The 19,496-nt window shown below is 44.6% G+C and overlaps 1 long non-coding RNA gene across 1 annotated transcript; it reads right to left on the reverse strand.

The window, feature by feature from the left end:
- Positions 1-10,523: 10,523 nt before the first annotated feature.
- LOC130375888 (uncharacterized) lies at positions 10,524-19,102 on the reverse strand. Its single transcript, XR_008893917.1, has 3 exons — positions 18,623-19,102; positions 18,268-18,438; positions 10,524-10,844 (listed from the first exon to the last, which is right to left on the reverse strand). It is a non-coding gene; the product is annotated as an uncharacterized LOC130375888 (long non-coding RNA).
- Between the last annotated feature and the right edge of the window lie 394 nt (positions 19,103-19,496).

Consider the following 19,496-nt stretch of genomic DNA (forward strand, 5'->3'; position numbering starts at 1 on the left):
CTACATGTGTTTTGTGGATCTGGAGAAGGCGTATGACCGGGTCCCCCGGGAGAAACTGTGGGAGGTGCTGCAGGAGTATGGGGCTCTATCCTCAGGGCCATCCAATCTTTGTACTCCCAAAGCGAGAGCTGTGTTCGTGTTCTCGGCAGCCAGTCAGTTTCGTTCTCAGTGGGTGCTGGTCTCCGCCAGGGCTGCGCCTTGTCACCAATCCTGTTTGTGATATACATGGACAGGATATCGAGGCGTAGTCGTGGTGGGGAGGGGTTGCAGTTCGGTGGTCTGAGGATCTCGTCACTGCTTTTTGCAGATTATGTGGTCCTCATTGGATCATCGGCCTGTGACCTTCAGCACTCACTGGATCGGCTGGCGGCCGAGTGTGAAGCGGCTGGGATGAGGATCAGCACCGCTAAATCTGAGGCCATGACTCTTAGCAGGAAACCGTGTGGATTGCTTACTCCGGGTAGGAATGAGTCCTTAGCCCAAGTGAAGGAGTTCAAGTACCTCGGGGTCCTTGTTCGCGAGTGAGGGTACTATGGAGCGTGAGATTGGCCGGAGAATCGGAGCAGCGGGGGCGGTATTGCGTTCGCTTACCGCACCGTTGTAACGAAAAGAGAGCTGAGCCGCAAGGCAAAGCTCTCGATCTACCGGTCGATCTTCGTTCCTATCCTCACCTATGGTCATGAGGGCTGGGTGATGACCGAAAGGACGAGATCGCGGGTACAAGCGGCCGAGATGAGTTTTCTCAGAAGGGTGGCTGGCGTCTCCCTTAGGGATAGGGTGAGAAGCTCAGCCATCCGTGAGGAACTCGGATTAGAGCCGCTGCTCCTTTACTTAGAAAGGAGTCAGCTGAGGTGGTTCGGGCATCTGGTAAGGATGCCCACTGGGCGCCTTCCTTGGGAGGTGTTTCAGGCACGTCCAGTGGGGAGGAGACCTCGGGAAGACCCAGGACTAGGTGGAGAGATTATATCTCAACACTGGCCTGGGAACGCCTCGGGATCCCCCCGTCAGAGCTGGTCAATGTGGCCCGGGAAAGGGAAGTCTGGGGCCCCTGCTTGAGCTGCTCCCCCCGCGACCCGACCCCGGATAAGCGGATGACGATGAGGATGAGGATGAGGAAGATAAAGACAAACATGACCTGTTCTTGAACGCCTATGGATATCGCTCTTCAGGGGCGGGGGAAACATAAAAAAAATAATGAAATTGACCGTTCAATCAGTTCATTCAGGAATATTATACCTACCCCTTCTGGTTTGAGATAATATCTTTGTGATTTTTGTATTAGTTTGTGTTTTCATATTAAGGGTGCATGTCTTTGAGTTGGAGAGGACCATTTTTTATTAGGGCTGTATTTGTATTGGGTTTTTTGCTTTGGTTGTGTTTTGCACTTCCAGTCCACCGTAATTGAACCATAATGTACATGATTAAACTCATCGACACTGAAAACCCTCCATGCCCATCAAATCAACTGTAATGGATGCAAGTAAAAAAAACTAAAAACCGGATAGAAGCTTGGGATAGTCAGATGGCAGTTGACGAACCGATGCAGATTACGAAAAAAAGACGATAAAACAGACGGCAAATGTGCGCCTCAACAAGAAAAAACGCAATTGGAAAACACATTTGGATCGTCAAAAAGACTCAAAAACATTTGTGCTGCATGAAGCCTCAGTGAGTTACCTTCTTTTACCTTCTTCAATGCACTACATCATTCCCACTGTCTTTGTCTGTTTCCCCCTCTCTCCTTTTTCAGGGCTTGTGCTATTGATGAAGGGACTGTCGACTGCTGACGTATCAGGCTGCGGCCGCCAGTAAATGGATTGTTCACTGTGAGACAATACATAAAAGACGAGACCAGAGCTTGGCAGTAGCGCTATACAAAGAATACAGACATAGATTTACAATTAACGCGGGGTGAAGGGGGGTGATTTCGCTGCAAGTTTACTCTGGGTGTATGTCGGTTGAGTGTGTCGTTTCTTTGGGAGTGGGGTTTTCAGACAGCAGTATAAGCCCAATGCCATCGCCATTTTAACAAGACTAATAGAGAGACACTCACGCACCTACCCACAGACAAAAGCACATGCATTTAGCACACACAAACACACACACAGACACACACACCCTTAACCTTCAGCAATATGGATGTGAAGGAACGCAGACACACAATTCACATTCAACTCATTTGGTGCTTTAAGTGTCGCATCACATAGAAATTATGGGGTTTATACTCAAATGATCATCAAACATCCATTGAAGGATGGTTCAGGGTAAATTAGGTTTGTGACAGTGGCAATATGCTGAGAGATGAGAGTACACGGATGTTTGTGTGGGATTCATGGATGAAAATAGCTGCCTCGTGTCAATGTTGAAGTAAGTTAAGTTTAAGCCTGCTGTATAGAAGCTGAAGGGTATTAGGTAAGCATGCAGGTTTGATTATATATTTTGAACCTCCACCCTCAAGCAATTCCTAAACTCGCCCAGAGTAAAGGCGATCGAGACCATGATATATTCATGTTTGCACTTCAGTTTAGGCTGATCAGTCGGGACCGTAATTGATTCACAAACATGGCTGCAGCCTTACATTCTTAAAAAAACAAATCCAGGGCAACGTTGGCCCCCTCGTCGCACTTGCCAAATCCGGGTGAAAGTAGAGCAAGAACATTATAATCGGAGAAAAGCTTTCCGGGGAGATTTCTGTCAATCTTTTAACATTTTACTCTGCCTATTTCGCATAAACACTGTTTTGATTGCTTGGTAGATTGCTACACTTTCCTTCGCACCACCATCATGTTTTTAATTCGGCACGCTGTGGCGCTCCTTGTCCCTCATGAACTTAAAATCCCTCCCCCCGAGCACCGAATCCTCCCCTCCTTTTTTACATTTTTGGAAAAGGCTTTCAACGAGATCGAGGCCAGACCCATCTGCAGAGAGAAACAGAATGCGACTTCGAGAGATGGGGTTGGCGTCCCGGTGCTAGGCTAAAGGCAAGATGGATTTGAAAATTATTACACATACACCAATACTACTTACAATATCTAACACAAGTTAAATCCTAAAAAAGTGATTTAGGCTCTAAAACAAATGGCCTTCCGGAAGAGAAAAGTCTTCAGCCGACTTTGCACAGACACATCCGGATGCGCTAGCTGCGCACACACACACATCCGGACACGCGCGCGCACGCACACACACACACACACACACACACACGCATGCACACGCACACACGCACACACACATTAATTGTCCTCAGCGGTGGGAATCACAGTCATCATTCCAGTACCACCTCACACCACCTTTGTTTAATGATTTTTTTCAAATACTAATGTCGTCATGGTAACCGCTTGGGCCCAGCAAACCCCAACCCACTTAATCTTCTACAACCAAGCCCACCACTTCTGTACTTCTTCTTTTCCATCTCACGAGCAGAAATACAAAACAATCCCCACACATACACACACGACACACGTTGCACACTACACTTAGACACTAATCACGGCCCTATTCACAAATCTCTTCTCATAGATCTCCTTAGCTTCACCACAAGGGTCCCTCCAAAGGTATTAATCAGCTTAATTTTAATAGTTGATTACATCTGTTACCGACCCACTACGGATTAAGGGACTGCTTGTCTGTGCAGGCATCGGGTTGGAATAAAAGATAAGATAAAGGATGCTGGGTTTACGTGCGTGCGTGCGTGCGTGCGTGCGTGCGTGCAGGTGGGATCAGAATGTATTCTGATCACTCACTAGAGACAAACTGGAACAGATAAACACGCACACAAAACGTACGCACAAGCACTGCCTGAATGATTATCATAGAAGCACAAGCTGGTGTCGGTTTTCCATGTCAAAGGGCGTTTAAACTTTTGAAGTCAGCTACTAGCTGAGAGTGAAACAGTATCTGATGTAGGTCAAATGGAGGAGACTATTGGACTAAATGACCTGATCCCACTGCAAGGCAGTCCTTGTTTTGTTGAGGAGAGTTTTTGGCGTCACATGCATTGTAAATGCTACCCAGGATGGGAACAGTGCCCTGAATATTGAGTGAGAGCCTTCTTATTTTTTTCTAATAAATTTCTCCATCTTGCAGTGTCTTGAAGCAGGAAAAAGCTCAAAATAATAATAATAAAGACAAACAAGTTCGAAACGCAGCTTTTGGTGAAGAAAAAGCTCTGCGTCTAAATCTCCAAAGAGACAACTCAACGTTCATATGGCAAAAATATCAGCGTTCAGCATTGTAACGCTGAACACAGTGCTGCGTGAGGAAGGATGAAGTCAAGGTTTCCTTAGCTTGGCTACGCTCGGATATAATTAGCATTTTGCTGATGAGCTCATGCACGGCAGCAGACCTTGGATGGAGTGCAACCGTATAATAAACTTTAATTCCTGGATCAGGCAAACTGTAAATGCTTAGATCGGGAGGATAGCAATGGTCAGGGCCGGGCACTTTAGTGAAACCTAATGTTTAGACCCACCCGCCCCTTTTAAGGCCCACCCCCATTTCTACCCCTTCCCCTTACCCCTCCCCCTTGTTTTGAAGGGGGAAGGGGAAGGGGTAAGGGGTAGAAATGGGGTTGGGCCTAAGACTGAAGGAAAAGAGCAAAATCTCTTCTCAGGGTGAAGTGGTTTGTAGAGCAGATGGAAAATACAAACAACGGAAAAATATCGGTGAATAATGAATTTAATGTGTAAGCAACGGTTATCCATTCTTTTTTTTTGAATAAACTGAATAAAAAAAACTGAATAAAAAAAAAAATACAATTAAAATGGGATTTGACAGTTACGTTTTTGAGTATAAAGGTAGCGGCGCCCAGCGCACGCCGTGCGTGCGTGCGTGCGTGCGTGCGTGAGTGCGTGCGTGGGCGTGCGTGCGTGCGTGCGTGCGTGCGTGGCGTGGTGCGTGCGTGCGTGCGTGCGGGAGTGTGTGCGTGCGTGCGTGCGTGCGTGCGTGCGTGCGTGCGTGCGTGCGTGCGTGAGTGCGTGCGTGCGTGCGTGCGTGCGTGCGTGAGTGCGTGCGTGCGTGCGTGCGTGCGTGGTGCGTGCGTGGTGCGTGTGCGTGAGTGCGTGCGTGCGTGCGTGGCGTGCGTGCGTGCGTGCGTGCCGTGCGTGCCGTTGCGTGCGTGCGTGCGTGCGTGCGTGCGTGCGTGCGTGCGTGCGTGCGTGCGTGCGTGCGTGCGTGCGTGCGTGCGTGCGTGCGTGCGTGCATGGAAATTGCTTTCAACGATAAAATCATTAAATACCAGCCCATTCTGGAAATACTAAGGGACCTAGGCTACGTATGCAAGCTAATAGTGTTTATTTTTGGAAGCTTGGGGCATGTCCACAACCGTGTTTTCAGTGGGTTAAGGCTGGCTGGGCTCTCCAGCAGAACATCTAAACAATTAGCAAAGTTCTGCTCCATATCAGCAGTGTGGCGCAGGAGATGTTTTTTGTACCCTTGAACAATGACTTATCTTATCTCTGAAATATTTGAATCTTGTCTCTTGTAATGTGATTGGTGGATTCAAATAAAGAATTAAATGTGTGTGTGTGGACATGACAGAGGAGATAAGAGTTGGATGGATTCAAATGGGACAACTAAGTGGTCATCAGCAGCAGATCACACAGTATTTACAAAGGGGGGGAGGGCATGGCTTTATGCTGTTCGCTGGACCTTAGCGGCTATAATCAAACAAAAACACAATCATATCCTCACAAGCACAAACAAACAAACACATCCCCTTCCACCCCACGCACACACAGAAGTTCTAATTAGATTCCAAACTTACGGTGCTTGGCAGAAGTCACGCAGAAAAGTCAGAGTGTCTCCATCTCCCATTCATCTGCAGGAAGTGGAGGGCTAGGGCTGCTTTAAGATGATGTTTATAAAGCGACTGCACCGCACATAATTCACACTGTGCTGAATAAACAGGAGGATATTGTCCCCCTGCCAACTATTTGCCCTTGTTGTTTAGCGTTGGCTTTTGAATGCTGAGCAGTAGCACCGCAGAGAAATATAAAGACAAGATCAAAATATATCGTTGTTGTTGTTCTGCGTTTAGGCGTACATTTATTTACATTAGGCATACTTAATGTGTAATAAATTGTAGAGAAATCCCATCTAGTCAGTGTACACCACAAAACTATAAACGGAGCTACGGTGGCTGAGGAGGTCCAGACGCTATGTTTTCGCTCATTGAAAGTTGGCATTCAGTCATCGTCCCCGTCTCCTACTCTCTCTAGCGTTCAACCCGATCCAGGTTAACATATTCAGCCGCAATTCAACTCTGCCCGCTGACATCCTGTCAAAGCATGTTACGCTCCGGCAGCGTCTCGTCCAATCACGTCGTCGGCATCAGACGAAGACGAAGGGGGTCAGAGGTCACTCGAGGAGCAGTACGTTTGCTGCGTGTGCTAACCCCCAAAAAAACAAAGTCGCATGACAATGAACAAGTTATCTAGACATAGAGAAGAACAACGTTCAAATGCGATCACTCTCACCGGTGGGTTGTAAACTAATCAAAGCGGGACAACAGCAACAAAAACCAAAACAACAACAGCGATTAGGTCCCAAACAGACCGATTAACGTCCACGTCAGCGGTGAAGTGGTTTAACGGCGGCCCCCGGTGGAGCTTGTGCAACAGCTATCACATCATTGTTGGGAATAAAAATGTCAGCTGCGGTGAAGCATTCCCAGGTGATATGCGAGTGGCTTACGCAGAAGGCGGGAACAGAGCGGTCAGGTGGGGGGAGGAGGGGGAGGGTGATTGCCATAATGCCAAAGCCGAAAATTAAACTGTCAGTCACTTAATACGTTGTCGTGTGTCCCCGCCGGTATAGAGCGGTCCGTACTTAAAACATGTTATGAATAACAATGACAGATTGGTTGCCCTATGATTTGACACCCCCCCCACCCTCCCTCAATCCTGTAACGAGAGGATTTGAATATATTGCCAATGCTGTTGATATGTCGTAAAAGTTTGAGGGTACATTTTAAGTGTGATCCATTTTGGTTTATTTGATGGGAAAACAGTCAAAACAATTGAAGGGGGGCCGTTTATTTGCTTCTATTTATTGATGGAAAGAGGTGCGTTGTTGCTAGCAGTGGGCCCAAGAGGTTCCACGGTCTCACAAACATACACACACCCACAAGAAACAACACTCAAACATACGTGCAATAAAACACACACGGGCACACAAACTAAGATAAGACTTTCACACAAAGCTATACTCACAAAAATACATGTTTACACACACACACATACACACAGAAAACCATCAGAGAGTGAAGCCCAGGCTGGCGGGGATAGGTGATCTCAGAAAGCAGCGACCCCTGACCTATGATGTTGAGGGGGAGAGTGGTGAAACCGGGCCCTGGATGGCGGTGCACTGCTCTGCCCGGTGTTACACCACTCTCCTCTCTCCCATCCTCCCACTGCCTCTACATAGCGCCAATCGCCCTGGGCACCGCAGCCATTACACGCAATGCCGCCGAATTCTGCCCAATCCTTAAGTGCCGATTATGGAGTTGAAGAGCGAAGGCGGAAATCGAGCCCAGTTGGAATGAGTGTGTGTGTGTGTGTGTGTGTGTGTTTCACAGGCCAGAGGAAGAGAGCAGGAGGCTGGGATGCCCGCAGGTGCTCCAGAGGGAGGGGATATTAGAAAAACGCAGCTTCTATGTTCCCCTCTTATCCCGTCGGCCTGAACTCCAGCAAACCTCCCTTTGAGATGCAAATGGCAGAGCGTTTTCACTGCGAGGTCAACCTGTTCATCCTTGTTGTTTCCTTTACCCGATTGCGGTGTTAATAGAGATACAGCTGAGAGGGCTCCGCTAACCCTAACCGGGCACTTCACAAGTGGTGATGGACATTGAAGAACAGACGAGGATTGGCTTGAAATTGCAGGCCCATCCAGTGAATCGGCGGGGGAGTTAATAGAAACCAATGCGGGTAATGGCTTCCCGACGGTGGCGTTCAACACTCAAGGTAGAAATTGCTTCAACTGCAGCAATAAGTGCCACTGGCAGAGCAGCAAGCCAAAATTATCTAGTCAATATCATTTTTAACCAGAACGGTAAAATGATCATTCAACAAAGCTAAAGTCCAGTGAAATGTGGGGATTCTGGGTATCCAGGTGGCCTGTTGACCAAAGGGGCTTTGTCGTCCTTTTGGTAGTTGTTTGGATAAGTGGGGTTAACGGGTTTGGGGTCTTTATTGGTTGTGTGTTAATTGTGTGTAGTTCCATTGTTGTGTGAACGCGACCACTAGTGAGAGTGTTGTGTGTGTTGGTCAGGTGTGCCGTGTTTCTGTTATGTTCGGTGTGCGTTCGATAAAGGCAGTCCGAAGTCGTGCGGTGTATGGGGCACGGAACTGCATAATTGGTTGAACCTGCGCTCCTGTTTAACCCTTCCCGTGCTGCTCTCCACAGTATATTATATTGTAACATAACATCCATTTGGACCTCATGAAAATTGCAGAACTTTACCACCAACAAATGTAAAAAGCATAAGACAGCACAAGGGATGGATACAGCAGAGTTGTTAAAGCAGTTTTTATAATTCATGGTCAAAGCAAAAAAGAAAAACAAAGTAAAGAACGGCAGGCTATAAACAACACAAACAATATCTTTAGATACATGCTACCGCGCGTCAATAAATATTGCTGATCTTATTCAAAGCATGTCGACTAATAAAGATAAATAAATGCATAATCCAATTCTGAAGGACCACAACAAATCAATGCAAAAAGTAATAAAATATTGATCATAAAATAAATAGACAATGCACCCATGAAGTGACAGTGGGCTGGAGGTTGACGAACTCTCCTTGATAACGATTTAACTTTAATTACAGCTTCTCTGAATCGATAATTAAGTCTTGTTTTAAGTGTTTTGCGTGCAACATGGAACACCATTTCCTATCCACACCCATGTATGGTCTAAACTCTCACATTGCTTGCTATGATTTTAATGAGCCAACAAAACCATTTTTAATGCATGCTATTCCAACACATGATATAAATACACAATCGTGACGTATGAAGAATCATAAATGCTTTTAATGCCTGTTTGACAACTGTTCTTTTACAGGCGTCAAGCAACCAAATATGTATCATCTTTGCTAGGTTGAATTAAGAAAACTAAAGAGTAATTGATGTCAATATCTCTGCATCTCTTTATTTATAGCTGGTATATGTAGTTATGTAGATAGGTGTATGTCATGTTAATGTTGCAGGGACTAAAACCCATTTTCCAGCTACATTATTGTTAACACCGTCTTCGGACCTTCAAATGTTGGACTTGTTTCTTTGTGTCGTGTATTGGATGACATTTCATCTTTATGCAGCAACTTGCTTGTTGCAGCATACATTATTTATATTTATATAATTTTCAAAAGGGTTGGCCTTCTATGTCAATTAACGATAAAGCATAGCAAAAAAACATTAGCATTTCCGGTTGAATAATAGGACCAACGTCAATTACAGTTTGTTAATGATAACTACACGCTTCTTAAGAAAATGAAACTAAAATATGTAGCATATATAATGCTATATCTACACAAATAGTGAGAGGAGGTTGTACTCCAGTAGAAGGCTTGTTTGCTCATCTCTGGCTGGCTCTTGTTTTTCGCTCTACGGAATAGTTCCCGAAGCATTCATTGATAATTCTCAACGGCAATGTTGCCAGATTGGGCGGTTTCCCAGCCAATTGGGCTACTTTTGATCACGTTAGTCTGGAAAATTATTATACACAAACATCAATCAGTACCAATAGACATGCGGTTGAGTTGATGTTTCGTTTTGACCCAATAACGTTAGTATTACAGGCTGGGAGATAGTCAACTGTCCAACAGTATTGCGGGGCAAGGGAGGGCCAGTAGACTTCTCACTTTGCAAGTTGTTGGGGAGATTTGATTCATGACGTATTAGTCGAGCTGGCGTTGACTGTACATAGTTCTTGTTATTTAAGTTCTTGAAAGATGATTTCAAGTTGAATTTCTACTTAAATGTAAGATAATTTCATACACTCCTATTTCAAAGGTTGTTTTATTACAGATCATGTACCAAACACACATTTTCTGTGGCTGTGTGTGTGTGTGTTGGATAGTGCGAAGTTCCTCGTCTGACATGCCTAATTGGTGTTTTGTGTATTAGGGTCAGCTCATTGATGTAAGACACATTTTCTGCTGCCGTCAGTGTGTTCTATACACAGACCTTGTTAGGTTTGCGCGTGTGTGTGTGTGTGCTGTGGAAGATGACAGAGGTTCCTTTTTAACAAGTTATCTGCCAATATACCTGTTGGGCAGGTTTTTCATTGAGAGGGCGGTTTTTAGACTGTAGTTGGGCTACAAATTGCCAATCAGATCTGGCAAGTGGCAACACTGCATAACGGGGCTTGAATCACTAACGCCATCCCGACCCACGTCAATTGTCTGTGCGTCACCGACACTGAGGGCCGTCTTTTAAAAACACCACTTGGTGTCCACATTGACGTACCTACAGTTTTGTACCACTGCTTCTACACTACCTCTTTTTTTTTTTACATGCAGGTCTATGCACGTGTTTCACGAAACCTTAAAAAGGACGAAACCTAAAAGACGACGGGGGCGAGCATTTGGTCCCTCAATGTCCGTGTTCTGCTCCTGAACGGAGCCGTTTCTTGGGCCGCAAACGGTAATGGTGTGACAGTGTGTAGGCTTTCATGGATTTAGATCCAGGGCTTTTTTTTCGAGGGCACAGCAAGGTTTCACCATACACTTATACCACCAAAGCGCTGTGCAAACTCTGGTTCTCCGTATGACAGGAGCCGGGCTTTGAAGAGCCGGGCACGGAGTGTTAGTCCTCGGTAGTAGGTAAAGCCCCTCTGAACTCCTGTAATGGAAATGACAAATTGGAGAAGAACGTACCGCCATTTTGTGTGGAGATGCCGCGCCTTCGGTGGCCGCAGTTACGCAGTCGGGGGATGTAATGAAGATTGTTCCAGACTGGACATCCCCCCTCCTCAGATGTGTGTGCGATGTGTGCGGCGTTGTTAATGAGATTTTGGAGGGGCTGTGTCTTTCCCGCTCCCCAGCATGTGTCTGTCAGTGGCTTAGATGAGCCGGTAATGACATTCTGCCGGCCGGGTGGTTAAGGACGGGTGATTAGGGAGTTTCAGGAGCACTGGAGCGTGTTTTGAGAAGACAAAAAAAAAAGGGGGAAAAAAAACCTCCAGCACATGTGCAAGAGCTGTGTTTAGATTTTAACACGATGCCCAGGGAGAACACAGAAAAACGGCTCGCTTCTGGTCATAAGCTAATGTCTTCATGTTCTTCCCGAACAAGCAGGAGGAGTGATCTCTGGGGAGGAGTGATAAGGGGGGGCTGGAATATTGATGAGGCGGTGGGTTCGACAGGTGAGGAGAGGATTGTAGGAGGCTAGACGGACATTATTTCACAACCAAGCGTGAGGATGTCATGCAAATCTTTTCTAAATCTACCCTAAATGAAATAACACGTGGAACTGTCCACCCAGACTTACCGGCATACCCAGTGGACTGTCAACTGCCATGTTGATCCATCATTTATCTTTGTGGGCACGTGATAGGGTAGCATAGATTCTATAATGGCTTGAAATTTACATCAACCAACAAAATCATCATCATACTTGTTTAATGGACACCTGCAATATGTTAGTTTTCCAATTAGCAAACTCTACTAGATCGAGTTTTAGTGTTTTACAACTAAATCATTTTTTGGGGGGGCAGGGGGGGGGCATCCATGGAAGACTTACCACTAGCTTTGATTATGTGAAACAATGCTATATGCTCCTGTAGAAGCCACAAGGCTGTAAGAAATCAACCTTGTCTAAAGAAAAACATGTTTAGTTAATGACGTTGATATTTTTTGTTGATATTTGAGACGTATTACACTGCCTATAATCCCAGAGTTTAACAGTGACGTCTATAGGTCGTAGTTGGGGCTCACTATTGGCATTGGAAATGTTTACTGTACCCACGAACGTCAACAAAGTTTTTTATTATGTTGAGCAAACCATGACTGCCCTTTCTGACATGCTGTGTTAAACGTTATTCCTGGTATCTATAATCCACAGGTTATTTGTTGACTCACTCATAGGGAAACAGTGGAACTGACATTGATTGACACACAAGCTGTGATTGCAGTTGGGAACAAAGCGGTGTACTGCCATTTACACTATATGACGCGCGCGCGCACGCACGCACGCACGCACGCACACACGCGCACGCACACGCACACACACACACAGCTTGGCTTAGTTCCTGGCTTAAAACTCTATACAGTGAATGAGTGAATGAAATACGGGAAAATTCCCTTCAGATAGGAACAGGGCCAGGTTGCTGTGGACTTCCATAGAGGGCCAGACGCTTCCTAATGGAACTGCTCCTGTGTTGGAGCCTAGTAAAGACAAAGTAGCCCCTACCAAATGGCAAGGCCAATGACAATAAAGTTAATATTATCTGCATATAGGATTTAAGAGGGCCGTAATAAAAAAGAATGGCCCGGTATTTCATACGACGTGGCGTTTCTTTGGAACGGGTTGGTCGCGTGCTAAACATCCCATTTGTCATCACAATGTTTTCTCTGTCTCCGGCTTCTCCGTATTTCTCTGATGGTCCGTACAGTGTTGAAGGCCTATTTATTTTCTTCCTTTTTTTGTAGCTGGTGGGGGGGAGAGGGGGGGGATTCCTATAAACACTCCACTCAGATGGTAATGGCTCTCTGTGCCCCTTCCTGTCAGATCTGTTTTGGGTTGGAGCTGTGCCAATGCCCTATTACCCAGGAGACCCAGTGGCAGTTAGAGTACCCCCCCCCCCCCCCCTTCACACACACACTTTATCGACAGAGGAGCCCACCAACACGGACAGAAAACCAACACTGTCATGGTGGTGGAGGTGCTACTCAAAAACATTTTCATTTCAAGAACCCCCTCCTTCACCTCGCCTCAGCCGCCCCCAACTGTCAGATTCAATATCTACGGGCAGGCGTTCTAACCGGCTTAGTCAGGTTTTTTTCTGGGAAAAGTGACAGTGGTAGTGGGGGCAAATTGACTCTGTCCAGTTAAAAATAAATAAAACGAGTGTTGAATAAAAAACATTTAAAAAAAATATATAATAAATCCCCTTGACGTGTGCCTAGGGTTTGTAACACACACACACACACACACCCATACCCACACACAGAGTCCGCACGGTAAACGCTCGCTGTGTACAGGATGCTAATTTAGACGTACTGAATTTAGTATCCGAGACGATGTTCCTGTTGCGTTTCACCTAAGCAGGTGCCACGGTTCATTATCCTAATCAGAACAGGCCCCTCTCTGCGCTGTGTATGCTATGTCTAGTATGTGCACGTGTGTGTGTGGGGGGGTACATTAGCATATAAGCCCTTCTGTGGTTCTACGCGGTTCTATTCCTCTGTGATGCGGGTGTGTGATTTGATTAGCGGCAGACCCCGAGGCCTGGTTCCGCTGTGATTTCACAGTGCTAACCAGAGGGCTGCTTTTCATTTTCAAAGTATCAAAAGGTCTCCACTTTTAAATGTTGGAACAAATTACAATTAATTGTAATATTCTCTTACAGTGTTTCAGGGGTTCGCTCTGGGATTCAGGGGGGACGATCCGTTACTATTTTACAGTTTACTGTGCTGTTTGTTATTGTGTGTCCGTGTTGACGAAGTAAACTAAATCGGATACAAGGTCCAAATCTCAAACCGTTGTTGGGTATTGTGTCGACTTGTATGCCTTTATTTTCTGCGTATAGTCTCCACCAACTTATTGAAAGTCAGTTCAACCGCTATTTGATGGTCTATGTGCGTTACACCGAGGTCTACTGGCGGCAAAGTTTACCTGCTTTTTACCCTGCTCGCGGCTTACTGCTAGTCTTTATGCCTTACATCCATTGGCACCATTTTCACATATCCAGTTTCTATGAGTTTTGGTTGAGCTCGATTTTAGGGCAGGCTACGTTCTAATTCGCGGACTCTGTATGAATGTTGACCCGACCATCTTTTCAGAGGTTATTGCCGTCTATCCGACTGCTCGGCTACACAAAGCTCGATACAGGGGACTCAAACCGGTGATCACACGATTGCCTCTGCATCAGTTGTCTGTACTTCGAAGCGGGATTATCCTGTTGAATATCAAAATACTTTTCTACATTAAACATCCAACTGCTATCAAGATGTCACCATTGGATACACCACCACCACACTAGCAACATACCGCTAGAAATGTCCCTTTCTGTTTGGATGTCGGGCTGTTCCAAGCGAGCGGTCATTATTGTATGGTTTTCAAACACAAGGCAACCCCACCTAACTGGTGTAGCCACTAATAAATTAATTTATTAATTACTACTTATCCTTGTCAACATCATATGAAATTAAATTATAAGAGGGCGGAACAATAACAAAAAAAAAGTGACAACTTTTGACCCCGAGCGTGTGTGTGTACGTTTCTTTAGTTTAAACACATGATAGTTTGCTTAAATTTCTCCACGTGAACAAATTAGAGTAACAAACGACACATTCCTATACTTCCAAAAGTCAATAATCCCCATTACAAAGATAACGTCTGCCAGACTAAACCGAACACCACAGGCCCGTCTCAGCTTGGCTTTTCCTCTCAATTCGTGATCGGTCATTTTTCCCTTAAAGCAAAAACTCTCTGAATCTCTTCAGCGGTCAATTTCCCCCCTCAGCCCTGATTGTCAGCATCCCATGCAAACATGGTTTGATAGCTGCTAGGATACTGCCATGCAGACGATTTTTGTCAATGCCCAATTTCCTTTTAATGCATTCACACACACACACAGTCCAATAAGACCCCCCCCCCCACCCACGTATAAATACATATTTAATGCGGGGTGGTATTTCCGTCTTGTTGCAGATAATTAACAAAGCCGTGTGTGCAGCTTGAGAATACATGCCGTTGTGTCACCAGAATTCTGAACAAATTAATAAGTTCTCCACGCTGGCAGAAGGAACGCGAGGCGGAGGAGCCAATAGACGATATCAGAGCCTATCTTCTGTGCTCTCCTTCCCCTATGAGGCTCTCTATCAGTCATTTGTCTGCAGAGCCAGTCGCCAACTGATTGTAATAAGGCTTCTTTGAATAGCACAATCAACCGCACGGCCTCGTCTGATTTCACCCTCAGGCCCCGCCGGCTCTGCCTCTCCACAAAACAGCTCCAAAAATAATAATAACGATGAGCAAACGCACAGAAAATTACATTGTAGTCCAGTGAATTAAACATAATTTGTATGCCAGGGTTTTAACTGCTAACAAATAATTGGCAATATAACAAAGAACATATTTTCAGATTGATATAGGGCCACTTTATTTAATAACTCATCGCCTAGTATTTACTTTGAGCCGTACAAAATATGTGCTTGGACTCTACTAAAGGAAACCGTCATGCACACACGCTGAAAACGACTACCATGTTGCCAGATAAACAGAACACAAAGAAACAGCACTATTTCAACCGAATTACAGCAGGCTCATTTATCATGAGGCATCCTACAAGCAAAACAAATACAATCCAATGATGGTCATGTGCCAGCCAATCCACAGGGCTTGAAATTGAACATTTCAATCCATAATCTAATGTCTCTCCCTGGAAAGGATGTCACATGACGTCTCAATACAATACAATGGCACAACGCCTATTTGACTTTTACATGCCTGCATTTTCAGGTTTTAAAGACTGCAAGCTTTCTCAAGTCTACACAGGGCCGCCTTTTGTTAAAACCATGTATTTTGGTAGGCTGGGAATAGGAGAATGCTTGTTTCTGTTCTTTGTTATTTTATTGTCATCTGTAGCGATGTGGCGAGTAAACAAGTAAATACCAATGAGAAGAAGTGTGTTTCTTTGTTGTTGCCTCTTGAGGCATTCGATAAAAAATGTCTGCGATTAAGTTTCTTATTTTTTGCTTGAATTCTGGTTGGTTTTATATCCCCACAAAACAGATTGTGCTGATTATTCAGGGCAATGAATGTAAAATTATCTGTCTATATCAGGGGTGCCCAACCAGTCGATCGCGGTCTACCAGTAGATCGCCGACAGATCCCAAGTCGATCGCGAGGGGTGAAGAAAAAAAAAAAATCTTTTTTTTTTTTTTTTTTAAATAAAATTAAATTTGCGCGGGACATATACGTGCGGTAGCGCATGTGCTGTTGAAAGCCGTCAACAGTAGTTACACACTCCTAAACGTTGGCATGGCTGAGGGGAAACAAGCTAAGACCTACCATTTTCACCCTGAGTGGGAGGAAGATTATTGATTATCGTTGAGAAGGTGCCGTGCGCAGACGGAATGAAACCCCCACTGAAGTCCGTAGGTTCACGATACAACCCCCCCCCCCCCGTCAACAATTGTTCTCTACCCCCCCCCCCCCGTCAACAATTGTTCTCTACCCCCCCCCCCCCCCCCCCCCGCTTGAAGGTAGGTTTGCTGGTAGATCTCGGGAGGTTGGCTACTTGAAAAGTAGATCTTGGGTCAAAAAAGGTTGGGCACCCCTGGTCTATATATTTTCTTAGGACATTACGTTTGGTGAACCATTTCTATTCAATCAAAATCTTTTTTTTTCAAATTGTGAGAATTTGGATTTCAAGGGCCTGCATAACCACAATTGCTTTAAGTGAATCAAACATCATTGTCTTGACCAAAGATGGAAAGTTTTGTTTCAGTTATGGGTTCATCTCCATTATTGTGAGCCCAATAATGATTGCAGATTGTATTAATCTTTCCACAAATTAAACATCAAATGAGACATCTTAAGGTATATCCTAATGACATATTCCATATGAACCCCAATTAAAATGTGTTTTTGATATTCAGTATTCATATTTCCTATTCCGCAGTTTGGATTGCTTCGCTTCACAGATTATGATACAATTCATACATAGAGAAACAAAGACTATATATATACATATACATACATACATACATACATACATACATACATACATACATACATACATACATACATACATACATACATACACAATGAAAACAATGATTTTATACTTGTAAGAATCCCATTTTATGCAGAACTGTTCTACAATTATCTGCTATGAGCACTCAGATGCAGAATATTAAATGCGCTGTTTGAATACAGTTTGTCACCCGGAGAGATATGTGACTGAGCCCAGTCTGTGACCAAAGAAGTGCAAGTAGACCTAATTAATGACAGTGATCTGCACTTTAGCTTGATAGTAGGCCTTTTGCTCTCAATGGACGCATTGTATTACCACCGGATCATATCAGGGCACGCAACATCTGCCCACTGCCCGAGTCTATTAAAGTATTACCAGGACGCCCATTGAAGTGCAAATGAACCCCCTAAAATTCAAACACAATTTCAGTTCACCAACTGTTTTGGCAGGAGACCTAGGCTTTTACACCAGCTCCTTTCTGAACAAGGATATATTTTAGCAACCGTGACGAAAATAGCATGGAAGACTATGTTGAAGATCAAAGAAGAGAAACAAAGATGTTTAAAAAAGAAACAAAACTGGATTCCCTGTCCATTTAACTTTACACATCATTTCTTTAATGGCCTTAAGCTGCACTGGTTTACGGGAAGGAAGACAATAATAGCCTTGATTTAACACGCCGACTCCCCATTCCAATAATTAAAGCATATAAGGAGTGGTCCATCCCCATCTAGCAGCAAGATGGACATGAGACACACATGGGTTAGGGTAGGGCCCACCCAATTACTACTTGGCTTGCGTACAACTTAAATACATAAAACGTATTGATCGCTTGTCTCCTAATAATTTTAAGGACAACAATGGAAACAAGCCTCTGGGCTTTATTGTGTTTTTATCCTTTTGAACACTTCTTGTTGATTGTTGTTCAATAAAGTTTTCAATCAATCAAATTCCATACCCAAACCACTGCAGCTAAGCCAACACAAATGTAGCAAGGTCCGAGGGGATATAAAACCAGAATTCAAACACATTTTAATATTGGGCTAGCCTCCCGGTGATGATGGAAAATAGCTAGGAACTGCTGTCTGTTAGGGCCCACAACTGAGTCCTTTAGATAAGCTCAACATTTTAGGGCAATGCATAAAACCTGAAGGCGTTGCCCTAAAAAACATAGGGCCCCTCGTAGGCCCCAAAGACCAAAGACACACCAGCATTGGTGTGTGCTGTGTTCCTGGTCAATAATATGGCCATAGGAGAGGGCTGATGTGAGCCTGTGCTGTCTATTGTGTGTGCATGCTGGTTGCCTACCCATCCCCACCAATATAGGTTTCCCAAACTCACAGGCTGTCATGAACGAAGTCTCAGTTGCGCGTGTTCCAGAAGGTATGTCCATTGGTAAGCCTCCTTAGCTGTGGGGGGAATCCTAACCACAACAAAGCTCTGAGGCTGGCCAGGAACGGTTCCAAGATGAGGACCTCGACGATACATTCCTTGGCCAGCGCTTGCAGAGCCCTGTCAAGCGAGAATAACGTTATTTTGGAGACTGTTCAGTGGCGTAACTTCTGACCATACAACTGTGTATTCATCTTTGACATATGTGCACGTTGCCATAGCCCACCTCTACACCATCCTTTCAAAAGTTTCAAGTTAGTGTTAAATATCATCTTCATTAGTTCATCAGGGAAGTGATACCTACCAGAGCATACGGCGGTATGACAGTCCCGTTGCCTTTACGCACGCCGTGGCACCTGCATATCCCCCTGCCGTCCCCAATGCGCACAAAATACCGGATGTATATTCGGCGGCGCGGTCGTGCTTTTAAGGCATTTGGGCTCCTGTTGCCACATTAATAGTTTCTGTTGTCCAAATTAACCCGTCCATTTAATCCATTTCGCGTACAACTTTAACCAGATATAATTCCCAGGTTTTCGGCTTGGTACTTGTAGCCTTTGTGTCGGTTGGTTGAAACTCGGGGCATATTTGTTAGCCGTTGTTGTAGTCTCTTATTGCGACTCCTCCGACTGGGTTCTGCCAAACTAACGTTTTAAAGCAACCTCTGTCAGCTGGACCCTATATGTGACATGACAGACCATGACCAAAAAACCGCAAACGCAGTAACTTGCGTGGATGAGTGACATTCTGACCCCAATGGCGCGAACGGCTCCATAATCAAAACATAAACCCCTGACCCCTGACCCCTTGCTTGTATTTAAATTCCGATAGACTCGACCTCACCTGAGACAAGTGAGATAGAAGTATTAAATCACACAGAACAGGCCCAAACACAAATATAATATATAAATATCAAATTAAGAATACACATAATACATAAATGCATAGAATTACAAACACATAATATAAATTCATAAAAACTATAATACATAAAAACACATTGACCAGTGCATGAAGAGTAACAAGAAAGGGCATTCAAATCAATACAATCAAACCTAATAATTAAGAATAATAATTGATGACTCAACATCATCAACATAACAGTGATAAACATACAATGGCACTTATAATAACAAAGTACATGGCACATCTCCAATGACAACAACCACCTGATTAAT

The sequence above is a fragment of the Gadus chalcogrammus genome, chromosome 22, assembly GCF_026213295.1.
Source record: "Gadus chalcogrammus isolate NIFS_2021 chromosome 22, NIFS_Gcha_1.0, whole genome shotgun sequence".
Classification (NCBI taxonomy): Eukaryota; Metazoa; Chordata; class Actinopteri; order Gadiformes; family Gadidae; genus Gadus; species Gadus chalcogrammus.